The sequence below is a fragment of the Phyllobates terribilis genome, unplaced genomic scaffold (assembly GCF_046119375.1).
Source record: "Phyllobates terribilis strain yellow unplaced genomic scaffold, ASM4611937v1 Scaffold_6956__1_contigs__length_40896, whole genome shotgun sequence".
Taxonomy (NCBI): Eukaryota; Metazoa; Chordata; class Amphibia; order Anura; family Dendrobatidae; genus Phyllobates; species Phyllobates terribilis.
Window position 1 is genome coordinate 17,140 of NW_027369698.1, and position 23,758 is coordinate 40,897.

Genomic DNA, 23,758 nt, shown 5'->3' on the forward strand with positions numbered 1-23,758 from the left:
ATTTGATCGACACCGTGAATGAAAGCCAAAGATAGCTCCCAAGATTCAATAGCGATTGTTGCGGAATCCATTTTTTCGGCTAGGATTTGGAGGCGAGAGTGGTAGTCGGATATGGATTTAATCCCTCTCATCTTGAATGAGTGAAACTCACATTGCAGCTCGAACTTTCTATTCTTCTTCATGCCGCCGCTGCCACGATGCATGTGGATTATAGCTTTCTGCATGCCTTGAGCGGTGGATATGCTCATAATCTTCTCCTTCCTTTGGAAGGAATTCAATATCAGCTGCCTTGCCTTTGTGTTTTTCTCCATCAAGGAATATTCAGCGGGACCCCATGGATGTTCTTTGGTTGTAGTTGTCACCTTTCCATCGTCATTCTCTAGGATCATCCAATAATGATAAAAAATTTGTTGGATATAGTTGCGAATCATGGCTTTCCACCAGTCAAGCTCGTCTTCGATTAAGAGATGAGGCTAGAGAGATCCCAAGGCTATGGGTGTACTGAGTGCTTTGTCTTGCGACATGTTTGAAACTTCTGGATTGAGTGAAGGCTTCTTGGTCAGATTTAAGCTCTGATACCAATTGTTGGATCAGAGAGGGGGATCTTCTTCACAAACAAGGCGACTTAGAGTTTGATTAAGTGTTGAAGAAAGAAGCTAAAGACTAGAACAAAAATGTTACTCAAAGATGAGAACCCTAGATCCTATTGATCCGGGATAAAAACTCATCACTATACTTTATTACTCTTTTAAGCTCGCTTAGAAGTGTTTAATGCATACAAATCACTCTCTCCCCCTAGTGATTGATTGCTCTCTTCCTCGAAGATGACCTGAAATATTTTAAGCTCCCTTACAAAGAATAACTCTAAAAACATGAAAAATCGTAAGACTTTCTAATTACACATTTCACCTATTTAAAGAGAAACTAGTACACTAGCTTTCCGTACAACTGATTTAAGTAGACCTTCTAAACGTGCTAAATTATATTGGCTCTAAAGAAAACCTTTCTTGATTTAGTTGAACCACTTTTGAGAGTGCTTGTGCTTGCACCACGTGGTAGAGCTTGCTCTTCACTCTTCAGAGATGCGCTCACCACTTGCACGAATAAGCTAACACGTGTATGGTTGTAAGCACTGGATCAAATGCAACTTATATAGTTAAAACTTGAAATGTTCTATCTCCACAATAATAAAGTGAGTCATTTGGACAATATTAACATCAAAAAAAGAAAATGGAACTTATATAGTTCATACTGAAAATTTTAGGAGCCCTCTACATAGAGGGCTGCCTCCCAAAAATAAGGGTATGCCATTTGGAAGTAGCAAGCACACGGTATTCTTTAGTAAAAGGCGAAAGAATAGTTCGCTCTGTGCTTACTACATGGCTCCACAAGTAACCTGATGGAGATGATGGATGTATATATAAAGGCACTAAGGAAGGGGTTTCAGTTCGTAATCCATGTGGGAGGAGAAGACTGGCAGTGGGAGTGAGCCACTAGCCCGAGTACCTTGTTCACAAATTTGAATGAATCAATCAACAGATGCAGCGCTGGCTACAACTATCGTTACTAGACCTGATGGATTTATGTGCAGCTGTTACGAAACTAGATTAAAGTCCTGAATTCCTGATGTAGAAGCATGCAGAACAAGAACAGTCTTGTCATAGCACAAGACACTTACCAAAATAAAAAAAATTTGGACCATTTCTCGATTTGTGCGTGTCATCCTTGCGCAGGGGCCATGCTAATCTTCTCTGTATCGTTCCAATTTTATCAGATGTCTCCGAAGAGACGATCTATTGTGGTTCAGCTGCCTATATATACTAGTATATTTTATTACTAGATGTCGATGTGGGATACATATAAGAAAAACATGCACTCAGTCTACAGATGCAGTTTTGATATCCCAATTGCTCAGAGCTACTAGCACTGAACAGGGCATAAGAAAGCTAGTAATTAATTGCATTAAGATAGACAACATCTATAACAAAGTTTAGCAGAACACCTCATGGGGAACAATGTATACGCAGCTGTGTCCACCTTCGAGTTCACAAGTATTGGTAGATTTTTTTTGGCAAATATCAAATGCATAATCAGGATAAACAACTACACACTAGCTCTACAATCTCACTGTTTTGCTTTTGTATGCAGTTCAAAGTGACATTCAGAGCAGCAGCAGAAGAAAAAATCAGAGAACAACACTTCTAGCAAACTACTAGAATAGAAAAACATAGTGATTCTTCACTCTCCAAACGGGCAAGGAGAATAACACTTATTTCAAAGCAGCAGCTAAAACATAGTGAATGTTCAAACGTGAATGAAACTCAACTGGCCATTTTCTATAATCTGACAGCAAACACATGATTATATAGGATATCTGTTTGATACACCAATTCTATAATCTGTTTCATTGTAAAATTGAAGACTAGTATTGGGTGGGGTGTGCCAGGCCCAAGCAATAGTGCAACGCTTGGGCGACACTTAAAGGACCAAGATAGCAAGCTACCTTTATTGGCCTTTCCCCGCAAAAAATAAATTTAATATCAAAGTGGACCGATAGCCCACATATCAGATATTAAACTGATAAGAACAGATACTACACTTGATCTTAGCCAAAAGGCCGAGAAAGGTATGATTTATCCATCCTTTCTTTGCCTATTTTATACCCTCTCCATGCACGGCTGTTCGTTCTTACTGTCGATGTGGGATGCGCAGTCTCACTCTCATTTCACATTCTTTTTATTCATGTCGTTGAGAGCTCATTACATGAACTATACATTGCTCATGCCTCATGCTCTCCAATATATGCAAAGCCGTAGGCTGTTCTATTACCAATTTTAACTATTAATCATTCTTAAAAACTCATTTTTTCAAGTAACTATGAAATGTGATGTAATTCACAGTCAACAAGACTTCGCCTCAGTTTTTCAAGTTTCAAATCATCTCATAGTATACTAGCAACAGACGACTATGAATTTTGATGTTATTTCGCAGTCAACACGATGTAATTACTTATTTGTTACTTGGAATAAGATGTATAGGATATACACTTACCAAAGAAATCCTAAATACAATAATCCATTTTTTCAGAAAATGTAATACAAATAACTTCAACTTTTAAAAGATATTAATTTTTATATTTTCTTACAAACATATATTGAAATGTATACTTATTTGTTACTTGGAATAAGATATATAGAGTTGCTAGTTAGGATAATTACTTTGATTGAGCATAACGACATAATATTTTGTAGCTCGTCCAATTTGGCGTCGTTGCCCGACAGTCAAAGTTTCTTTTTTGTGTTTTTAGTTTGATTAACTTTGGTGTTAACTACTGTATGATCAACAGCAGTGCTACTGATTAGTTTCTTGTTGAGCTTAATCTATAGATCGAGTAGACTATCTGTAGGAGTCACATAGAGAAGAGACTCGATATTGATACAATAGATGACGATCAGACTAGAGAGCAGACTCCTGAGAAAATGGCTCTTGCAGATACCCAATTGCAATCAGCTCAACTCAGACAAGTCGTAGAAGCGCAGAGACAACTATTTTAAGCGCAACAAAAGTTACTTGTGCAAAGGAATAATGGTGGTAACCGGACATTGAGGGAGCGTACTACACCTAATGTGAAGTATGGGGTAATCAATTTTCTCCCCACGTTCCAAGGTTTGTCTTAATTAACAATGAATCGGTGGTTATATTAAGTTGGAATAAAATATTATTCTCTCTTGTGTTGGAAACTTTAATAACCTACAATAAATATTATTTAGGTTGTATGCATATAGTGGATATACTATATAGATTTAGGTTCTAGTAAAACACCTTCGTATAGTAAAATAGTAGAAATAATATAGAGCGTCAGATTATATTGAAATGGAGTTATCAGATTAAACACAAAAGAATTATACAATATATATCAAAATAAAAGGAAAAAATTTAAACCCTTATCCCGTAATTGAGGGGATTTGATTCCATTATCAATTTTCAATTTAATATTCTTAATTCCTCTTATTTGTACGTATTTATTTCTTCCTCTTCTTCCTAATCCTAGGTTTCTTTGTGCTCTTCGTCCCCCGAACGCCTCCAATTCCTACTGCCCTTCTGCTCCTGCTCGCCTCCTTTCCTTGTCGTACACAGAACATCTAATTCCAACTGCACTCCTGCTCACCTCCTTTCTTCGTCGCTCCCCCTCTAACCGGTACCGTCTTGCACTCTTGTATGTCAAATTTGACCCCCACCTTCAATTCGTTCCCTCCGACCGGCGGTGTTCTGATCATAGTACCTGTACGCCGAATTCGACCCCCGCTCGCCTTCAATTCATTCCCTCCGACCGGTGGCGTTCTGTTGTGGGTCTTTGTACGCCGAATTCGACCCTCAACCCATTATTCATTCGCCCCCTTCCCGCCTTTTGATTTGGTCTCTCTCTGTTGTCCCTCTCTCACCGGCATCCGATTTGGTCTCTCAACCGTCGCCGCATTCTTCATTCGCCCTCAGTTGGTGCCATCTCTGGTTAGAATCCTCCATTCCTACCTCTATCAAGTGAGAATTTGTTTAATTTCACTACCTTGTTCAATCGAATTTGACATTGTAAGGACAACAGTAAGTACTAATGTGATGATTTTTGAATCTACTGATGTTTCAATTATTTATTGATATCATCCATGCTGATTTTCTTGTAATTTTGAAGCTACAATTTAATGGATAAATTACATTCCAGTTAATTTTTCGGATCCAAATTTATGAGTTTTGACTACTGTAAGGCTACAATTTACTTTGTGAATTGGGTTCAGCTGTACATTATTTAGCAGTAGATCAATTTGTTGAATTTGCAATTTGGTATCTGTGCTTTAGCATAATGAAATGGCTTCCCTGTGATATAACTGATGTTCATGAGGCGTCGAAGCTTCGGGGACATGAAGCTAGAAACTAGTTTACCAAAGAAATCGAGAAGCGAAATTAATTCTGTTTCGTCCATCCTAGGCGTCGAAGCTTCCGGGTTTGGGTTTCAAAACCCTGCAATCTAAAACAATCGCTATTTGTGAGGGATGAAATTCTGCATATTTGACCATTTTTTTGAGTTTGAACTGGTGTTTATGTCTATTTTTTGTTGCAATTTTTGGTACATTATGGTTATGTTCTCTAATTATGGTTGAATTTGGGTTATCCTCGTTTTTATGATCTAAGACTTGTCTCTCTAAAACTTGTTTTTCATGAGCTAGGACCTTGTTGTTCATTCTTTTACAGTTGTGTTCACAATCCAAAACTCGTTTTTCACAATCAAAATCTTGTTTTTCATGATCAAAGATTCATTGTTCAAAATCCAAAACTCCTTGTTCACACTTTACATTTGTTTTTCACGTTCTGAAACTCGTTTTTCATTGTCCGAAACTTGTTTTTTGTGATCTAAGATTCATTGTTCACAATCTAAAACTTGTTTATCATGCTTGTTTTTCACGATTCGAAGCTCGTTTTTCACAATCTGAAACTTATTTTCTACTATCTAAGATTCGTTGTTCACAATCTAAAAGAGTCGATAAATTATAGGAACTATTTTTTCATGCTCTAAGACGTTTTTTCACACTCTAAGACGTGTTTTTCATGATCCAAAATTGTTTTTCATGATCAGAACTTATTTATTCGCAGATTCATTCTAGCTGATTTATGAGAAAAACACAACCGAAAATAAGTACTCAAACCCCGAAAATCACTAATCAAATTCGCGAAAAAAGAATTTGCAGTAATTTAAATTGAGTTATTCATAATAGAGAAATCGCGAAAAATAGAACGAGAAAGTTTGATAGCAATATGGGAAAAACATGTATGGTATCGCGAAAAATATACAACAAATTATGAAAACTGTACGATAACTGAAAAAACGCACCTATATGGTTCTTGAAAAAATCATAATCCCGAAACGAATAAACTCTTGAATGATGAACTGGAAAGAATATTTATTGAATTCTCAGGAGATCGTTTTTGAAAAAGATAAAACGTAATAAATTAACGCAATTTTATTCTTAATTTTTTTATCTTTTTTTCCTTTCCAAGATTCTCTCCTTTGTTTTTAATTAATTTTCTTTTAGTCAATCTAATATTCCCAATCAAATCCAGCTCATCCATTCTCGTTAATCTAATGGTTCAGATTAGTACTACCGTTTTACCACAAAAACCGTTTTACCGGAACCCACCTCATGCTATATATATGATTATATTATTATCTTAAGGTGATATATGGATTTTGTTGTGGATTGTCGTGGATATATTGTATAGTTAGAACGAGTATTCGTAGGAACACTATGTACCTCGTGAGGTCTAGTTGTTTCTTTATAACTCGGTATTAGGAGGATGTGCCCTGATATCTTTTGGTCATGACCGTACACTTATATGTTGATATAAATGGTGGTGCACTTAGCTACTGCCAACAATCGGGGTTATTCCCTTCGTTCTCATTGCGAGACATCATTAAAGCTTCAACTTGAATGTACGTTTTGAGAAGTAAAGAAGATAAGTGTGATTATGCACATAATAAATAAACATCCGGGTGATTAGTACAATTTGGAAAATCGTCTCGCCTCCTGGTTAAGTAAGTCATCTCTCCAATATGAATTCACACAACACGTATGCGATGAGATTGGTCGTTGACCCAATTATTCATGGGAGGTTGTTTTATAAAATCATTGTTGGTTATTATCTAAAATGTTCCCACACAAATACATATATTATAAAAATAATAATTTCTATAAGACTCAATTCCATTGGAGTTTTCTCTTGTTGTAAATATTTTCCATAACACTCAATTCTCTTGGAGTCTTCTCTTGTTATAAATATTTTCCATAAGACTCAATTTTCTTGGAGGCTTCTCTTGTTATAAATATTTTCCATAAGAATCAATTTCATTGGAGTCTTCTCTTGCTATATGTATATATATTTTCCTAATTCGGTGGAAGTATCAGAGTTACCCTTGGCTATCAGCTTTCATTCGAGAATCGATGGGTTTAACTAGATACGACCATATAGAGCATCACATAAATCACATTTGCATAATATTTTATTAGACTAACCGACCGTTATATACCTTGCATGGTTGGATGGTGTCATCCGTCTACATACGGCACATCAGGTGGTGCTTCCAAGGTGTGAAGAAGAAATTTCAATGGTTGTAAGACTTTGATATTATTTATATATATATATATGTTATGTTTTTGTTCAATGTTATAATTCTGGGTGATTTTGGACGTGAAAGTCTAAAGTCATTGGCGATAATATTCTCATGTGAATTGAGGTTGTTACAAATACCTCAAAGTGTGAGTGTACCTTGCAAAAGTGATAGTACTACCTCCTAAAAAGGTCACAATAGGACCTAAAACTATGGATTGTATTTTCTTTTGATATGCACACAATAGTAGTGCTTATCGATTCCTGGTACACAAATTAGATATACCAGAAATACATGTCAACATAGTGATGGAATCAAGGAATACATAATTCTCTGAACCTTTTTTGTTGGCAGTTGTAGCATATGAAGTTGGTGAGGTACCTCATAGAAACTTGCTCCTTCATAACTTGCTTTTGTTCTTGGGAAACTTCTTGACCATTTTGGTCATCATGGCGAGCTCAACATCTTCATCGTCTTTAATGACGGTCTCGCTGTCAAGTCTTTTAAGAACTCTAGTGAGATTTAGAGCAGTAACCTTGGAAGATTGAAAATGCTCTAGATCATGCATCTCCTTGACGTGGAATTTACCAGTGAGCACATCCACTGGTAATTCTTTTGTCTCTTGATTCATGAGCATTATTCTCTTGGTTGTGTCAAATTTGATCGACACCGTGAATGAAAGCCAAAGATAGCTCCCAAGATTCAATAGCGATTGTTGCGGAATCCATTTTTTCGGCTAGGATTTGGAGGCGAGAGTGGTAGTCGGATATGGATTTAATCCCTCTCATCTTGAATGAGTGAAACTCACATTGCAGCTCGAACTTTCTATTCTTCTTCATGCCGCCGCTGCCACGATGCATGTGGATTATAGCTTTCTGAATGCCTTGAGCGGTGGATATGCTCATAATCTTCTCCTTCCTTTGGAAGGAATTCAATATCAGCTGCCTTGCCTTTGCGTTTTTCTCCATCAAGGAATATTCAGCGGGACCCCATGGATGTTCTTTGGTTGTAGTTGTCACCTTTCCATCGTCATTCTCTAGGATCATCCAATAATGATAAAAAATCTGTTGGATATAGTTGCGAATCATGGCTTTCCACCAGTCAAGCTCGTCTTCGATTAAGAGATGAGGCTAGAGAGATCCCAAGGCTATGGGTGTACTGAGTGCTTTGTCTTGCGACATGTTTGAAACTTCTGGATTGAGTGAAGGCTTCTTGGTCAGATTTAAGCTCTGATACCAATTGTTGGATCAGAGAGGGGGATCTTCTTCACAAACAAGGCGACTTAGAGTTTGATTAAGTGTTGAAGAAAGAAGCTAAAGACTAGAACAAAAATGTTACTCAAAGATGAGAACCCTAGATCCTATTGATCCGGGATAAAAACTCATCACTATACTTTATTACTCTTTTAAGCTCGCTTAGAAGTGTTTAATGCATACAAATCACTCTCTCCCCCTAGTGATTGATTGCTCTCTTCCTCGAAGATGACCTGAAATATTTTAAGCTCCCTTACAAAGAATAACTCTAAAAACATGAAAAATCGTAAGACTTTCTAATTACACATTTCACCTATTTAAAGAGAAACTAGTACACTAGCTTTCCGTACAACTGATTTAAGTAGACCTTCTAAACGTGCTAAATTATATTGGCTCTAAAGAAAACCTTTCTTGATTTAGTTGAACCACTTTTGAGAGTGCTTGTGCTTGCACCACGTGGTAGAGCTTGCTCTTCACTCTTCAGAGATGCGCTCACCACTTGCACGAATAAGCTAACACGTGTATGGTTGTAAGCACTGGATCAAATGCAACTTATATAGTTAAAACTTGAAATGTTCTATCTCCACAATAATAAAGTGAGTCATTTGGACAATATTAACATCAAAAAAGAAAATGGAACTTATATAGTTCATACTGAAAATTTTAGGAGCCCTCTACATAGAGGGCTGCCTCCCAAAAATAAGGGTATGCCATTTGGAAGTAGCAAGCACACGGTATTCTTTAGTAAAAGGCGAAAGAATAGTTCGCTCTGTGCTTACTACATGGCTCCACAAGTAACCTGATGGAGATGATGGATGTATATATAAAGGCACTAAGGAAGGGGTTTCAGTTCGTAATCCATGTGGGAGGAGAAGACTGGCAGTGGGAGTGAGCCACTAGCCCGAGTACCTTGTTCACAAATTTGAATGAATCAATCAACAGATGCAGCGCTGGCTACAACTATCGTTACTAGACCTGATGGATTTATGTGCAGCTGTTACGAAACTAGATTAAAGTCCTGAATTCCTGATGTAGAAGCATGCAGAACAAGAACAGTCTTGTCATAGCACAAGACACTTACCAAAATAAAAAAAATTTGGACCATTTCTCGATTTGTGCGTGTCATCCTTGCGCAGGGGCCATGCTAATCTTCTCTGTATCGTTCCAATTTTATCAGATGTCTCCGAAGAGACGATCTATTGTGGTTCAGCTGCCTATATATACTAGTATATTTTATTACTAGATGTCGATGTGGGATACATATAAGAAAAACATGCACTCAGTCTACAGATGCAGTTTTGATATCCCAATTGCTCAGAGCTACTAGCACTGAACAGGGCATAAGAAAGCTAGTAATTAATTGCATTAAGATAGACAACATCTATAACAAAGTTTAGCAGAACACCTCATGGGGAACAATGTATACGCAGCTGTGTCCACCTTCGAGTTCACAAGTATTGGTAGATTTTTTTTGGCAAATATCAAATGCATAATCAGGATAAACAACTACACACTAGCTCTACAATCTCACTGTTTTGCTTTTGTATGCAGTTCAAAGTGACATTCAGAGCAGCAGCAGAAGAAAAAATCAGAGAACAACACTTCTAGCAAACTACTAGAATAGAAAAACATAGTGATTCTTCACTCTCCAAACGGGCAAGGAGAATAACACTTATTTCAAAGCAGCAGCTAAAACATAGTGAATGTTCAAACGTGAATGAAACTCAACTGGCCATTTTCTATAATCTGACAGCAAACACATGATTATATAGGATATCTGTTTGATACACCAATTCTATAATCTGTTTCATTGTAAAATTGAAGACTAGTATTGGGTGGGGTGTGCCAGGCCCAAGCAATAGTGCAACGCTTGGGCGACACTTAAAGGACCAAGATAGCAAGCTACCTTTATTGGCCTTTCCCCGCAAAAAATAAATTTAATATCAAAGTGGACCGATAGCCCACATATCAGATATTAAACTGATAAGAACAGATACTACACTTGATCTTAGCCAAAAGGCCGAGAAAGGTATGATTTATCCATCCTTTCTTTGCCTATTTTATACCCTCTCCATGCACGGCTGTTCGTTCTTACTGTCGATGTGGGATGCGCAGTCTCACTCTCATTTCACATTCTTTTTATTCATGTCGTTGAGAGCTCATTACATGAACTATACATTGCTCATGCCTCATGCTCTCCAATATATGCAAAGCCGTAGGCTGTTCTATTACCAATTTTAACTATTAATCATTCTTAAAAACTCATTTTTTCAAGTAACTATGAAATGTGATGTAATTCACAGTCAACAAGACTTCGCCTCAGTTTTTCAAGTTTCAAATCATCTCATAGTATACTAGCAACAGACGACTATGAATTTTGATGTTATTTCGCAGTCAACACGATGTAATTACTTATTTGTTACTTGGAATAAGATGTATAGGATATACACTTACCAAAGAAATCCTAAATACAATAATCCATTTTTTCAGAAAATGTAATACAAATAACTTCAACTTTTAAAAGATATTAATTTTTATATTTTCTTACAAACATATATTGAAATGTATACTTATTTGTTACTTGGAATAAGATATATAGAGTTGCTAGTTAGGATAATTACTTTGATTGAGCATAACGACATAATATTTTGTAGCTCGTCCAATTTGGCGTCGTTGCCCGACAGTCAAAGTTTCTTTTTTGTGTTTTTAGTTTGATTAACTTTGGTGTTAACTACTGTATGATCAACAGCAGTGCTACTGATTAGTTTCTTGTTGAGCTTAATCTATAGATCGAGTAGACTATCTGTAGGAGTCACATAGAGAAGAGACTCGATATTGATACAATAGATGACGATCAGACTAGAGAGCAGACTCCTGAGAAAATGGCTCTTGCAGATACCCAATTGCAATCAGCTCAACTCAGACAAGTCGTAGAAGCGCAGAGACAACTATTTTAAGCGCAACAAAAGTTACTTGTGCAAAGGAATAATGGTGGTAACCGGACATTGAGGGAGCGTACTACACCTAATGTGAAGTATGGGGTAATCAATTTTCTCCCCACGTTCCAAGGTTTGCCCGAAGAGAATCCAATCATGCATCTCACCCAATTCCATGATATCTACATGACAACTAAGCCAGCTAATGTCACTGAAGAGTAGATCAAGATGAGAGCATTTAGGTTTACGCTGAAAGATACTACCAGGTCCTGGTACTACCATCTACCTACTGTGTCCATAGATAGCTGGGAGAAATTAAACAAGGAATAGTTGAATAGGTAGTTCCAAGTAAAGAAATTTAATGCCCTAAAGAAAGAGATTGCCCAGGTAAAACAGTGAGATAAAGAATCTCTTTAGGATTACCTTGAGCGTTTCAAGGGGTTGTGTGCTAGCTGCTCCTTTCATGGGAACGAGTCTGAGGATTTGGTGCTATACCAAACCCAAGGTTTGCTGAATTCGGAAAGGTGAATAATTGACGCCGCTTGTGGTGGAAGCATTCTAAATATGACCCCTGAGGATGCCATGGAGAAGCTACAAGATATGGCAGAAAGTACTAGGAGTTTTGAGAGGACCTACAATAAGAGAGCAGTGAATGCCACGAGTTCAAAGCATTCAGGCATTACTAATGAGATAGCTGAGATTAAGAAGATGCTTGCTAGTCTAGTGCCAAAGAGTGGGCAACAATCAGCGAGATTTTGTGGAGTATACTCGAGTCCATCTCACCACTCTGACCAATGCCCCGAGCTACATGAAGATGTAGTTGCTGAAGTTAATGTTGTGGGTGGATATGGACCTCCACGCCATTGGAATGATCAACAACAGAATAACTACAGTTCAAGGTATAAAGATCAACCTGAGCAGCAACAGAGGTGGAAGCATCGCGATCCTCAACCTAGTTCTGGACCATCTACTACAGAGTTGCTGAACAACTTGACTAAGCATTTCAGAACTCATGTCCAAACTACGGAAGCAAGCATGAAGAATTTCACAACTCAAGTCCAAACTACCAAGGCAAGTATAAAGAACATGGAAACACAAATTGGGCAGTTGGCACATGCAGTATCTACTCTGACACAGAATCAATTGAATGCATTTCCATCTCAAACCATCGTGAACCCAAACCATACCATAGTGAACCCCAACATTAGGAATTCCAGTGCCATGGCGTTTAGAAGTGGTCGGAACTCGGAGAAAACGTCAATCGATGAAGAAGAGTTCGTAGTTGAAGAGGAAACAGCTGTGTGCCCGCGCCCAAGCCAGCGCGCCCGCACTGAGGCCCCTGCACAAGGGCGCGAATGCGCCGATGCGGACTCATTTCCAGAAGTTGACACACAACCGCGCCTATGGGTGTGCAACCGCGACAAGGATTCTGCGGACCTGCACGCCCGCGGCCTGGATCTGCATGCTCGTGCTACGGCTAGTTCTGAGGATGGCCTTCTTTCGCCACTTAACACCGAGGAGAGTGACCCGTTTCCTACACTTGATTTCGAGGATGAGATATATGATCCGCGTGGTGATTTCAAGATGAGACAGAGAAACTGTTTTCTTCCAAACTTTCCACCACTCGAGAGTTTGAAACCCTCGGCACCCTTTCCCGAAGCATTGAAAAACACAGGGATACATGAGAATGACAAGGATCATGACTCGGTAAGTGAGAGAGTATCGACTATATTCCAAAAGCGTATGCCTAAGAAGTGCAGCGATCCGGGAATGGTAAGTATTCCTTTTCATATTGGTGATACACATTTTGATAAAGCTATGCTTGATTTGGGTGATTCTATTAATGTGATTCCATACTCTCTATGTAAGCATCTAGGATTAGGACTTGTGCATGAAATTGGTATAATAATTCAATTGACTGATGGGTCCATTGTGCATCCTAAAGGAGTAGTTGAGTATGTGTTGGTTATGGTTGATAGGCTAGTCTTTCCTATAAACTTCTTTGTGCTAGATATGGATCAAGATAGGCAAGCTACGACTATACTCTTGGGTAAACCTTTTATGAAAATTGCTAGTAGAAAAGTTGATTTAGCTAGTGGGTCTTTAACCTTAGAGTTTTGATGGGGAGATTTAGATTTAATATCTTTGATGCTATGAAACACACCGTGGAGGATGTTTCTTCTATTTCTACTATTGTTGTGATTGATCCTATTAGGAATGTGGATGATGCTGAGGTGTGTTTGGCAGGTGGGATCCCGTTACTGAATTTGGAAGGCGACAAGCCTCCTCCTCCTCCTTCTTCTATTCTACAGGTACCGAAAGTTGAGCCTAAGTTACCTCTAGGACACTACAAGGAAAAGAAGCAGGCTTGGTACGATAAAGAATATGGAAAAGAAAAGGAATTAAGTCTTATTATGTGAGGAAGGATGATAAGGACCTTGAAGGGCCTAGTTCTAGATGATTGAGAGCTGAGAAGTCGAGCCTACGAGTTTAATTTAGGCGCTTCTCGGGAGGCAACCCGAGATATGAGGTACGTTTACACTTTCACCCATCTTTTATCTTTGTTCTTTATTTCACAATAGGGACATTGTGTACTTCAAGTGTGGGGCAGGTAAATTATCTCACTATGTTTGCATTTACGTTTGTTTTTGAGTTTTTGAGTTTGTTTTTGCATTTGTTTTTTATTTTTGTGAGTCGGTTATCATATTTTCCCCTATTTGGTACTTTGTGGACTCTTATAATGGTGCATTAATTTTGAATCTTTTTAAATATGATTTAGATGTTGATATTATAATTGTGTTGTGATGATGATATGATTCATTAAATTGAGGACATTGACTTGAGCATGTGGACTTTGATTAGGATGAATTAGGACCAATCCTAGAATCACATTTTTACCCTCTCATCTTTAGTTTTATCCTGTGTTAATATATTCTTACTTCCGTCTTTTTCATTATGAAAATGACATAAAAAGAGAATAAAGGGTGGGTGAGCTCCTAATGCAATAAGTTAGAAGAGCATGCTATCTCCGTGGTGTGAAAGATCACTACGGGTTCGATCCTCCATGGAAAAGCGAAGAGTTCTATTAGTGGGCCCGGACCGTAAAACGGACGGACCTGAAACCTCAAATAATGGTTTAAAACAGAAAAAAATATGAGTAAATGAAGATGATGAAAAGAAGCAACAAAAACTCTATGTGGTATTTATTAGGGTGAGTTGTGATTTTTTGTGTGCCTTCGATTGTATTGGAACTTATGATATCCTATCATTGATTATGAAGCATTTTAGGAAATGAATTTGCCGTTTGTTTGATCTTGCGTTATTATCCTTCATATGTCACTTGGATAGAGACAACTTTTGCATATTCTATGGATTCATTGTCGTGTACTTGATTAGGACAAACATAGTTCAAGTTTAGGGAATTATTGATAACATGTATTTTGGGTTAGATTTGAGTCGTTTTGAGTCTTTTGAGCCTTTTTCTGTTTTGCTTTTATAGACTTTTGGTAGAGTCGGAGTCTACGCATGTGCTTTGATGATTGCAGGTACTTTGAGGCTGAAGTGTTGATGATGACCACTGCTATTAAGTTTTTCCATACTCGCTGAGACTGATGTGCATAATGGAGGAGTGAGTTCATTGCAGCTTACTAGAGGACGAGCAAGGTCTAAGCGCGGGGGAGTTTGACAGGCGATATCTTGCATAGCGCATCTTGTGGTTATTAGAGTCGTTTATAGGTGATTTGGCAATGGTATGAGCTGTATCCCTATAATCCGGACCTCGCAATGTAGAAATGTTATTCATGAGGATTACAGACATAAGAGAGACGAAGAAAAGATTGCCACAGGGACGAATGCGCGACCGTGCAAGAGAAGGCTCAGCCGCGCGGGGCAACAGAGGTCAGGCGCAACCGAGCCCATGGTGGCGCGACCACGCCCTGTTGATGCACATCACGGACCAAAATAATCCTAGGCATGACAACATCCTAGGTGGTGTGACCGCGCCCCTGTTGGGCCGGATTCGAAACATAGGCTTCACTTGCAGAATATGCTTCAGGACTTTGCTGCTTTCTAATGGAGCTTCGGGATGGTCTTTTAGGATTATTATATTTATGTTTTAGGTTGAATAAATAGGATTTTAGGAGATTTTCCTCCTTATCCATCATTTTACAATTCTAATTTTACGTTCTAGAGAAACTATGTCACAATAGTTTTCTTTTGTTATGTTCAACAGTTGAAACCTTTTAGTTGATTTTGTTGTAAGACTTCTACCATAATTCTTATTCATATTTGGTTTGTTTCATCTTGTAACATCTCCAGCCTAGCCGTTACCCCATCCTGGGTTGGACCTAGCATTGAAGGCATCAGAGCTGCAACCCAAGTAACCCAACCAATCTCCTCTTTATAAATAAAGGCAGAGAGGTTGTTACCAGGAGGAATTGAACTCGTGACCTTTAGCATATACTCCTTACTTGGAGAGATATGTCACCAGTTTCTTCAGTGATAGGTTAGGCCCAAGATGGGGCAACAACTAGGCTGGAGATGTTACACATCTCTCTTGCGCTTATAAGTTTATTGAATTTGATTTATCTTTATGGCGTGATCATCTAGATAGATTAGATCTATTCATATTTCTAGGGTTTGATTATTTCTAGTTGAAAAGTCTTATCTTTGTTTAGCAAATCAATTTCATGATCTAGTTGGGATTGCGATTGTAGAGAGAGTTGATTATGTGTCAAATATCGACTTTAGTCAATGGTACTGCATGCACCTATCTATTCCTGAGTTCATATCTGCTTTTGCTATTGCATCTTGATAGTTTCAAGGTTGTAGTTTAATAAGGGTTATTAGGACTAGTTGGACTAATAACTATATCAGAACAGAGATTAGGATAACCATATAATATGAATTGTTGACAAACTCGAACATCAATAGGAGTCAATGATCAACCTATCTATTCATTGTGTGAATGCTTGTTGAATGAAGTGTTTTCTCATACTGCTTTACAATGTAGTTTAGTTAGTTTAGTTGCATTCGACCCCCCTCCCCTTGGTTACTTATAAGTTAATCACATTAATAATACAAGAATTGATAAACTGACTCCCTTTAGGATTCGACCCTTGCTTGTTGATTTACTAGTGTAGAGTTGCTAGTTAGGGTCATTACTTTAATTGAGCATAATGACACACATTTTGTGGCTCGTCAGTCCCATCGGGTCTGATTCAGTAATCACAGAATCAAAGCCCAATGAAATAGCTGATGCAAAGCCAAAGTGAAAAGCGAAGCATTTACCTACCATGACAGGTCGAGTACTAAAGATGTGCTTGATGGCCACGACCACAATACACCTATCAATACCCTCCATTACCAAGAAAAGACTTGTTAGTATTGGTCTTATATAAACCAGTTGGAGGAGGAGACCAACTTTGTGAGAATGGCCAAGGGGAAAGACATGAGTTGAATATTTCTCATTAAATTGCATGTACTCATGGACGAGTTTACTAAATCCAATCAAGGTTTGGGTACCATGATCATCGCTCCCTTGGAATAGTTGGTAGTTTCGAACTGTCCAGGCTATCCACATGCCAAGGAGAATTGATTCTAGTCCATCTTTTGCTATGGATATGCAACACGTATCCAGCTTTGTAAAGGTGTAAGCAAGGATAAATGTCAACAAAAGTGATGGTAGTCAGACCCTTGAAAATGACTGACAAGAACAAAGAGCATGCCATAGGTTTCTACTCCAAAATCATAAATAGATGTTAGAGTAATATCAGATCATAAGTTATGCCTTGACTGCCAAAGAATTAGATAGTGCCCTCCACACAGCTTTAGATAAGGAGGAGACTCATGTTCCATATAGTCTGTTGGATGGAAGATGTAGATGGATGTCCGTGCACACCATTTTTGTCCTCCTGCAACTGGAACTGATATCTCGTCTTCAATGAGAACCATCCATGTTTTTCATATGCCCAAGCATGCATATCTGATGTACACGTCTATTACGGGTATAATAGCATAGTATTAGCAATGTTTTGGTATGATATTGAGCTTATTTATGGTGAATTTGGTATGCATTGCATTACGACCACATATATCTCATTTTGGCATTTTACGAGGAAACTAGAGACAAAGTAGAGACGTAGCAAAGAAAAGATGAAGTGAAGACCGAGAAGCACGACATTGAAGAGCAAGACGAAGCTGAAGGAGTCATAGACTGATCTTACGGTGAAGACTGCGGATGCACGTTGGTGACTGCCAGAAGAGTTTTCTTTTATCCGAGAATTGAAGTACGCGACGACCGCCGGTCCACTTTCGCGACCGCCGATTTCAACGCGATAGAAAACACATTATTTTTCCCTTTTATATTAGGATTTTATGGTTGATTTTTTGGTACTAGTAGATTTTATTTTGTTTATTTTAATTACTTTACTAGTTATCTTCTAGGTTAAGGACTAAAAGTCTATATAAAGGCTTCTTCTTTCTTAACCTAGAGAGAGCTAGTTTGGGAGTTTATGTACTTTATTTGAAGCATTTCTTATTCTCTGTAAGCCTAGTATGAGGAGCTAATCTCCTCTTTCGTAGTGAAGTATTTTGAAGTGTTTAATTGGTGATTAATGTGAGTTTGTTCTTAATAGCATGAATTTGATTGTTCTTCTCTTGATTGTTTATTGCCAATTGAACCATTAGTTTCTTTCTAGATTGAGCTCCTAGGATTAAATTAGTATTTCACACATGCTAGGATAGATTCCTGATGGTCGTCGTGATCTATATCTTCGAAGCAAGCATTTATTTATAGAGTCGGTTAAGCTAATAATGGTGTTGAGAATTGCATGATAGGTGTAGAAGTCAATTGTTAATTCTGGTTCCTGATGTTCTTTGATTAATGCCTCCATTAGTTTGAACTATAGGCGGTCGTCGTAGTTAACTAATTTGGACAAGCTTAGTAGATCCTGACCGTAAATAATTGTTGCATATGAATAGGATTAATTCACTATTACGTTACATTATGAACTTACTATGATCATTATCATCAGTTAAACATGAATATTTACTTTGCTAAGAGTTTTGTCCATTATTAGTCAAAAATACATTTCAACGTCTTATTAGTTTTCCAAAACCAAAACCCCCTTCTTAATCATAAGCTTTTTATTAGAAACCAAAGCAAGCTGATAGCCTCCTATGGGTTCGACCCTTACTTCCACTATATTCTAGCCAATAGGATTTAGTTTCAGTTAGGTATAAACTTGGCGAGATCTTAATCTCGCAATTATTTGCTTTAATGCTATGCTTGTTTGCAATTCTTTTCTTTTCAATTTTATGATCAAATAAACACGCTTATAGAAAATTGGTGCCTTTGCCGGCAAGGCAACAAAATATCAGCAATTTTTTTTATTTCTTTTACTACACTTCATAGGTGTGACCCACTTACATGGTTTGTGCCCATTCCACTATTGTTTCCCCTATTGCAGAGATCGAACGTGAATTCCACTGACTCAAGCGCAAACGCATGAACGAACTAGGCAAAGGAATGGCATACAACACATTGGAAGCATTGACTGCCCCTAACTTGGGGTTGCCAACAAGAGCTTTGACTCTACCGGATCTCTTGATTGGACATAGATTCGAGTTAACGACTGGGATAGTATATTTACTACCAAAATTCAGCGGGTCAGTAATAGAGGACCCAATCCAAAACATAGATGAGTTCATGGAGGTTTGCGCCAACCTGAGACCTTCAGACATGGATGTTGAGCAGATGCAGATGATATCCTTCTCGTTCTCCCTCAAGGAGTCGGCGAAGGATTGGTACCATACTTTGGGTCAGGGAAGTGTAACTAATTAGGTTGACATGAAGAGGTTATTTCTAGCTAAATACATCTGCAACTTTAAGCAGGAGGTTGGAGAATCTGTCTACGACTATATTGAGAGGTTCAAAAAGCGTATCAAGTGTTGTCCCTACAATGGCTATCAGGACCACGACATGATCTTATACTTACACAACGGTCAACGCATCATGCCAAGGAAGTATCTGGTTGACCTATACATGAGCCATGAAAGTCTTCACAACTCTGGCGGATGACTCAAGATAGTACATCGGGGAGTCTGAGTAAGGAGGAATGTGTCGAGTGTTGCGCAAGCCAAATCAAACGAGGTTGCACTACTGAAGGAACAAATTAGGAGGCTGAAGCTCCAAGGAACGACATAGCAGATGAAAGCTTGTGAGGCTTGTGGAGATGATCTCCACCTTACAGATGCTTGTCCGACTTTTCAAGCGGAGGTCAATGCATTGGGATTTCAATAAGGAAGGTCTTCCTACAATAACCAAGGAATTCATCCTTAGAGGAATCATCCAAATCACCGATGGAACAATACGGAGAATCAACTTAATCCACCAGCGCGCCAACCTCAAGCGTCTTACGATGAGGTAATAAGAGCTCTAGCTGCAAGCAACACAAGTCTACATGAAGGATTGAAATAAGTAGGCTCATCCGTTACCAAGTTGAATTCTCGAAAGGACCATGACCCAAATCGTATATGTTGTAGGAAAGCTTGAGAATAAAGTATTTGATCGTCTCCCTTCACAAATCGAGAGAAACCCAGACGTGAGGAATGTGATCATGATGATGTTGGGTGTGAATGTTTGTTAAGAAGTGGTGGAAAGTGTTCCAAGTTAGTCTTTCATACATTCTAGGATAGAATACTGGCGGTCTTCGTTATCTATATCTTCGAAGCAAGAATTTATTTCTAGAGTCGGTTGAACTAGGAATGATGTAGAGGATTGCATGATAGGAATAGAAGTCAATTGCTATTTCAGTTTTTCGGTGTTCTTCGCTTAATGCCTCCATTAGTTTGAACTATAGGCGGTCGTCGTAGTTAACTAATTTGGATAGGTTTAGTAGATCTAGGTCGGGAATGCTAAATAATTATTGCATAGGAATAAGATCAATTCACTATTAGGTTATTTTATGAACTCACTATGATCATTATCATAAGTTAAACATGAATATTTAATTTGCTAAGAGCTTTTTCCAATATTTGTCAAAAACACATTTTCAATGTTTTATTAGTTTTCCAAACCCAAAATCCCCGTCTTAATCATAAACATTTTATTAGAAATCAAAGTAAGATGATAGCCTCTTGTGTGTCCGACCCTTGTTTTCACTATATTCTAGCAAATAGGATTTATTGTCATTTAGATATAAACTTGGCGAGATGTTAATCTCACAATTATTTGCTTTCACGTTTTGTTTATTTACAATCCTTTTCTCTCTAACTTTACGACTAAATAAACGCGCGTTATCAATATCACATAATCAAAAATTTATAATTTGAATGATCCCAGGTACGAGTGGGATGATCAATCCGATCTTTCACAAGCATGTGCATCAAAGCAAACACGACATTTGTTGTATGCTCCCGTGTCACCACGGTCAAACACCTAAACTGATCTAATTGTCACCAACATGTCGGATCCTATATGCCAGGACAAACCTTCAGTTAGTAGAGATTTTGCTCCTCAGATGCCCGCCTATGTGAAACTAGGCTTATCTCCCCGACACGACCCAAAAAGATGGACCATCTAATATATCGTGCCTTCAAAATTGCGCATCCAACGAGGATGGACAGTGTAGCAAACTCTTCCCCTGCTTGGCTATCAAACTCTTGTTAATAATGTCCAAATTGCATAACCCTTTTCCACATACAATGAATCCCGAGACTTCTAATGAATTTTCCACCTGATTCTAAATCTCATCTATAAGCAACATGGGGAGGCGTAATATACTTACATCATATAAATGAATCATTTGTAGAATTGTCTTAATCAGGATTCCACGACCGACTTGAGATAAGAATTTTTCCTTCCATCCGTGATGACGTGAAGCTTCTTCGAAATACGCTCCTTAAGTGTGGCAAATACCACTTTCTTAGATCTGATGATAATTCTCGGGAGACCCAGATATTTTAAGTATCTATCCATTTAATGGACTTGTATAAACCAACAAATTTCATCCCTTTGGACACCAGTCGCACTTTGACGAAATAATTCTCCATCTTTATCATATTTATTTATGATGCTCACTCATACAAACTGAGTATATGATTCGAAATTGAGCATTTCTCAAAGATTTGCGTTACCAAAGAGAAGGCGATCTACAAGAACCCATCAAGAAGATCTGATGATACAACCTGTTGAAGTACGGACGACTTGGCTCTCTACATAAATAATAAATAGATAATGTCAACAGGGACACCCTTGCCTTAAACATCTGGTTGAAGACACATGATCGGAGATCCAACCTGTGCGAACATAATTTATTCCTGAAGCTAACTCATTAAATTAAATATGATTAAATGTAATTAAAGAAGGCAAGGAGGGGCAATTTAGGAAAAGAATGTTTAGGGTATTATTTAAAGACTCTCCCTCACTGCTCTTGGATTTATGCTTTTCTCATTTTAAAGAAATACAACAGTTCTTCCAGAAGCCATTTTTCTCCATTAACAGGTGATCGAAAGTTCCTCTATCTATTTTTCTTCGTTCAATTTTATGTAACGACATTTGGCGCCGTCTGTGGGAACGAGGTCGATCTATGTTAAAATTGATTTTACTATTTGACTTTACAGTTCAATTCTGGAATTTTCCTTTTCTTCACATCAGCCGATCGAGGTGGTGGCGTCCGAACTTTCCCGTTCACAAGAGGTACACAGAGCCATGATAACCGCCTGAGTCCCTCCGTGAGGCATTCTTGCCCCTAACCGCCGTCTGAGACGACCACCGTGAGGCTCGCCTGGGTCCCTCCGTTTCATCCTGCGAACAAAGGTCGGCGGGCACGGGCGGAGGAGTGGCTCTGCATAAGTTGGGCACCATGGAGGAGTGGCCTGTCAAAGAACTCGCCGTAGTTTCACCACGGAGAGGCCGTTTTTCGCGACCGGAGAAGGCAGTACGGCGGCGTGGGGTTTTTGGCCCGCCGCTCGGCGCCCTAACCGGACGGTTGAGATGGCGCTCTCCCGCTCGGTCGATGGTGGCTCGTGGACGGAGGAGGCGACTGGGCCTCGGCGCTGAAAATCCGGGAGGGTCGCAGCCATGAGCCAAGTCGAGGGTGGAGCGAGCATATCGGAAGGTGGGCGTGGTCGGCGATCCCGGATACGCGTAACTGAAGGTTGAAGGAGGCGTGGAGTGGGCTGCAAATTCATTGGATGGTTTAAGTGTTGCCTAAGCCCACGTTACCAAGCCCAATAGTTGACGAATAAGTGGACGGCCCATTATGATCTTGGTCAGATTAATTGGATGCTTTTGGTCAGATTGAAGAATAAACAGCCACTGATGCGCTGACCCAGTCTGATAGTTTAAGTGGACGGCCCATTATTGAGCTTGCATTTCAATAGATCGGCCCGACGAATTTCCTGTGTATTTATAACACAACTTGCAATTTCGTTATTGGGCCGGGAATAAATCGACCCAGTCCCAGCATTGGACTACTATTTCAGGGGACATTCTCAATCCATCTTTTTTCCGTTATAAATATTTTGCGCATTATAGGTCGCATGATAGCGGAACAATAGCTGGACTTTAGGCGATCATATTTTTCGTTATAATAATCATGTGCACTAAGATTAGATAGAATGATATCTTTTATTATTTCTCATTATTTCATGTACGTAAGGTCGCATGATAGCGTAACATTAGCTGGACTTTAGGCGATCGAATTTTTCGTTATAACAACCATGCACACTAAGATTAGATAGAATGATATCTTTTATTATTTCTCATTTTTTCATGTACGTAAGGTCGCATGATAGCGTAACGTTAGCTAGACTTTAGGCGATCGTATTTTTCGTTATAATAATCACGTGCACTAAGATTAGGTAGAATGATATTTTTCATTATTTCTCATTATTTTTTCATCATTTTTTATTATTTTCCTTTATTTTTCACTATATTATTTTGTTGAAAAATAATAGCCGTATGATAGGAGTATCCGGACGCGTATCCCCGACAATGGGATACTCTGTCCGTAAGTATCGGGCCGAATAATAGATGGAAATTTTGGCATCTTCTTCGTTTTAGTTGGTCACCTTGGTTTGTTGTCTTATTTACGTGATTAACGAAAGCACTTTCAGAACCATGGTAGCTGACGAGGACATAGCAGCGATGGAGTCCGAATTCATTGAGGTGATCGAAGAGCGTGATCGGCGCGTGTTGGCAGTCGAGGCAGCCTTGGGAAAAGCTCGTGATGAAGCAGACGCCGCGCGCCTGGCGCTAGAAGAGGAGCGCAGAAAGAACAAAATACTGGCGGGGAAGAGACCGGAGGATGACTCGGCGAAGGATAACAGGACATCACCGGTTATCAAGCGTCCTCGAGATCCCGAGATCCCCGAGCACGAAGGCTATAGAGGAAACATCGGCTCATCAC

The 23,758-nt window shown here is 38.8% G+C and overlaps 6 non-coding genes across 6 annotated transcripts; all 6 read right to left on the reverse strand.

Moving 5' to 3' along the window:
• Positions 1 to 1,265: 1,265 nt before the first annotated feature.
• On the reverse strand, positions 1,266 to 1,385 carry LOC141251350 (U5 spliceosomal RNA). Its single transcript, XR_012313102.1, has one exon. It is a non-coding gene; the product is annotated as a U5 spliceosomal RNA (small nuclear RNA).
• A 302-nt stretch (positions 1,386 to 1,687) lies between these two features.
• LOC141251352 (U6 spliceosomal RNA) lies at positions 1,688 to 1,790 on the reverse strand. The gene has a single exon (XR_012313104.1). It is a non-coding gene; the product is annotated as a U6 spliceosomal RNA (small nuclear RNA).
• A 642-nt stretch (positions 1,791 to 2,432) lies between these two features.
• LOC141251346 (U2 spliceosomal RNA) lies at positions 2,433 to 2,630 on the reverse strand. Its single transcript, XR_012313099.1, has one exon. It is a non-coding gene; the product is annotated as a U2 spliceosomal RNA (small nuclear RNA).
• Positions 2,631 to 9,077: 6,447 nt separating this feature from the next.
• On the reverse strand, positions 9,078 to 9,197 carry LOC141251351 (U5 spliceosomal RNA). Its single transcript, XR_012313103.1, has one exon. It is a non-coding gene; the product is annotated as a U5 spliceosomal RNA (small nuclear RNA).
• Positions 9,198 to 9,499: 302 nt separating this feature from the next.
• On the reverse strand, positions 9,500 to 9,602 carry LOC141251347 (U6 spliceosomal RNA). The gene has a single exon (XR_012313100.1). It is a non-coding gene; the product is annotated as a U6 spliceosomal RNA (small nuclear RNA).
• Positions 9,603 to 10,244: 642 nt separating this feature from the next.
• Positions 10,245 to 10,442, reverse strand: LOC141251348 (U2 spliceosomal RNA). Its single transcript, XR_012313101.1, has one exon. It is a non-coding gene; the product is annotated as a U2 spliceosomal RNA (small nuclear RNA).
• Positions 10,443 to 23,758: the final 13,316 nt, after the last annotated feature.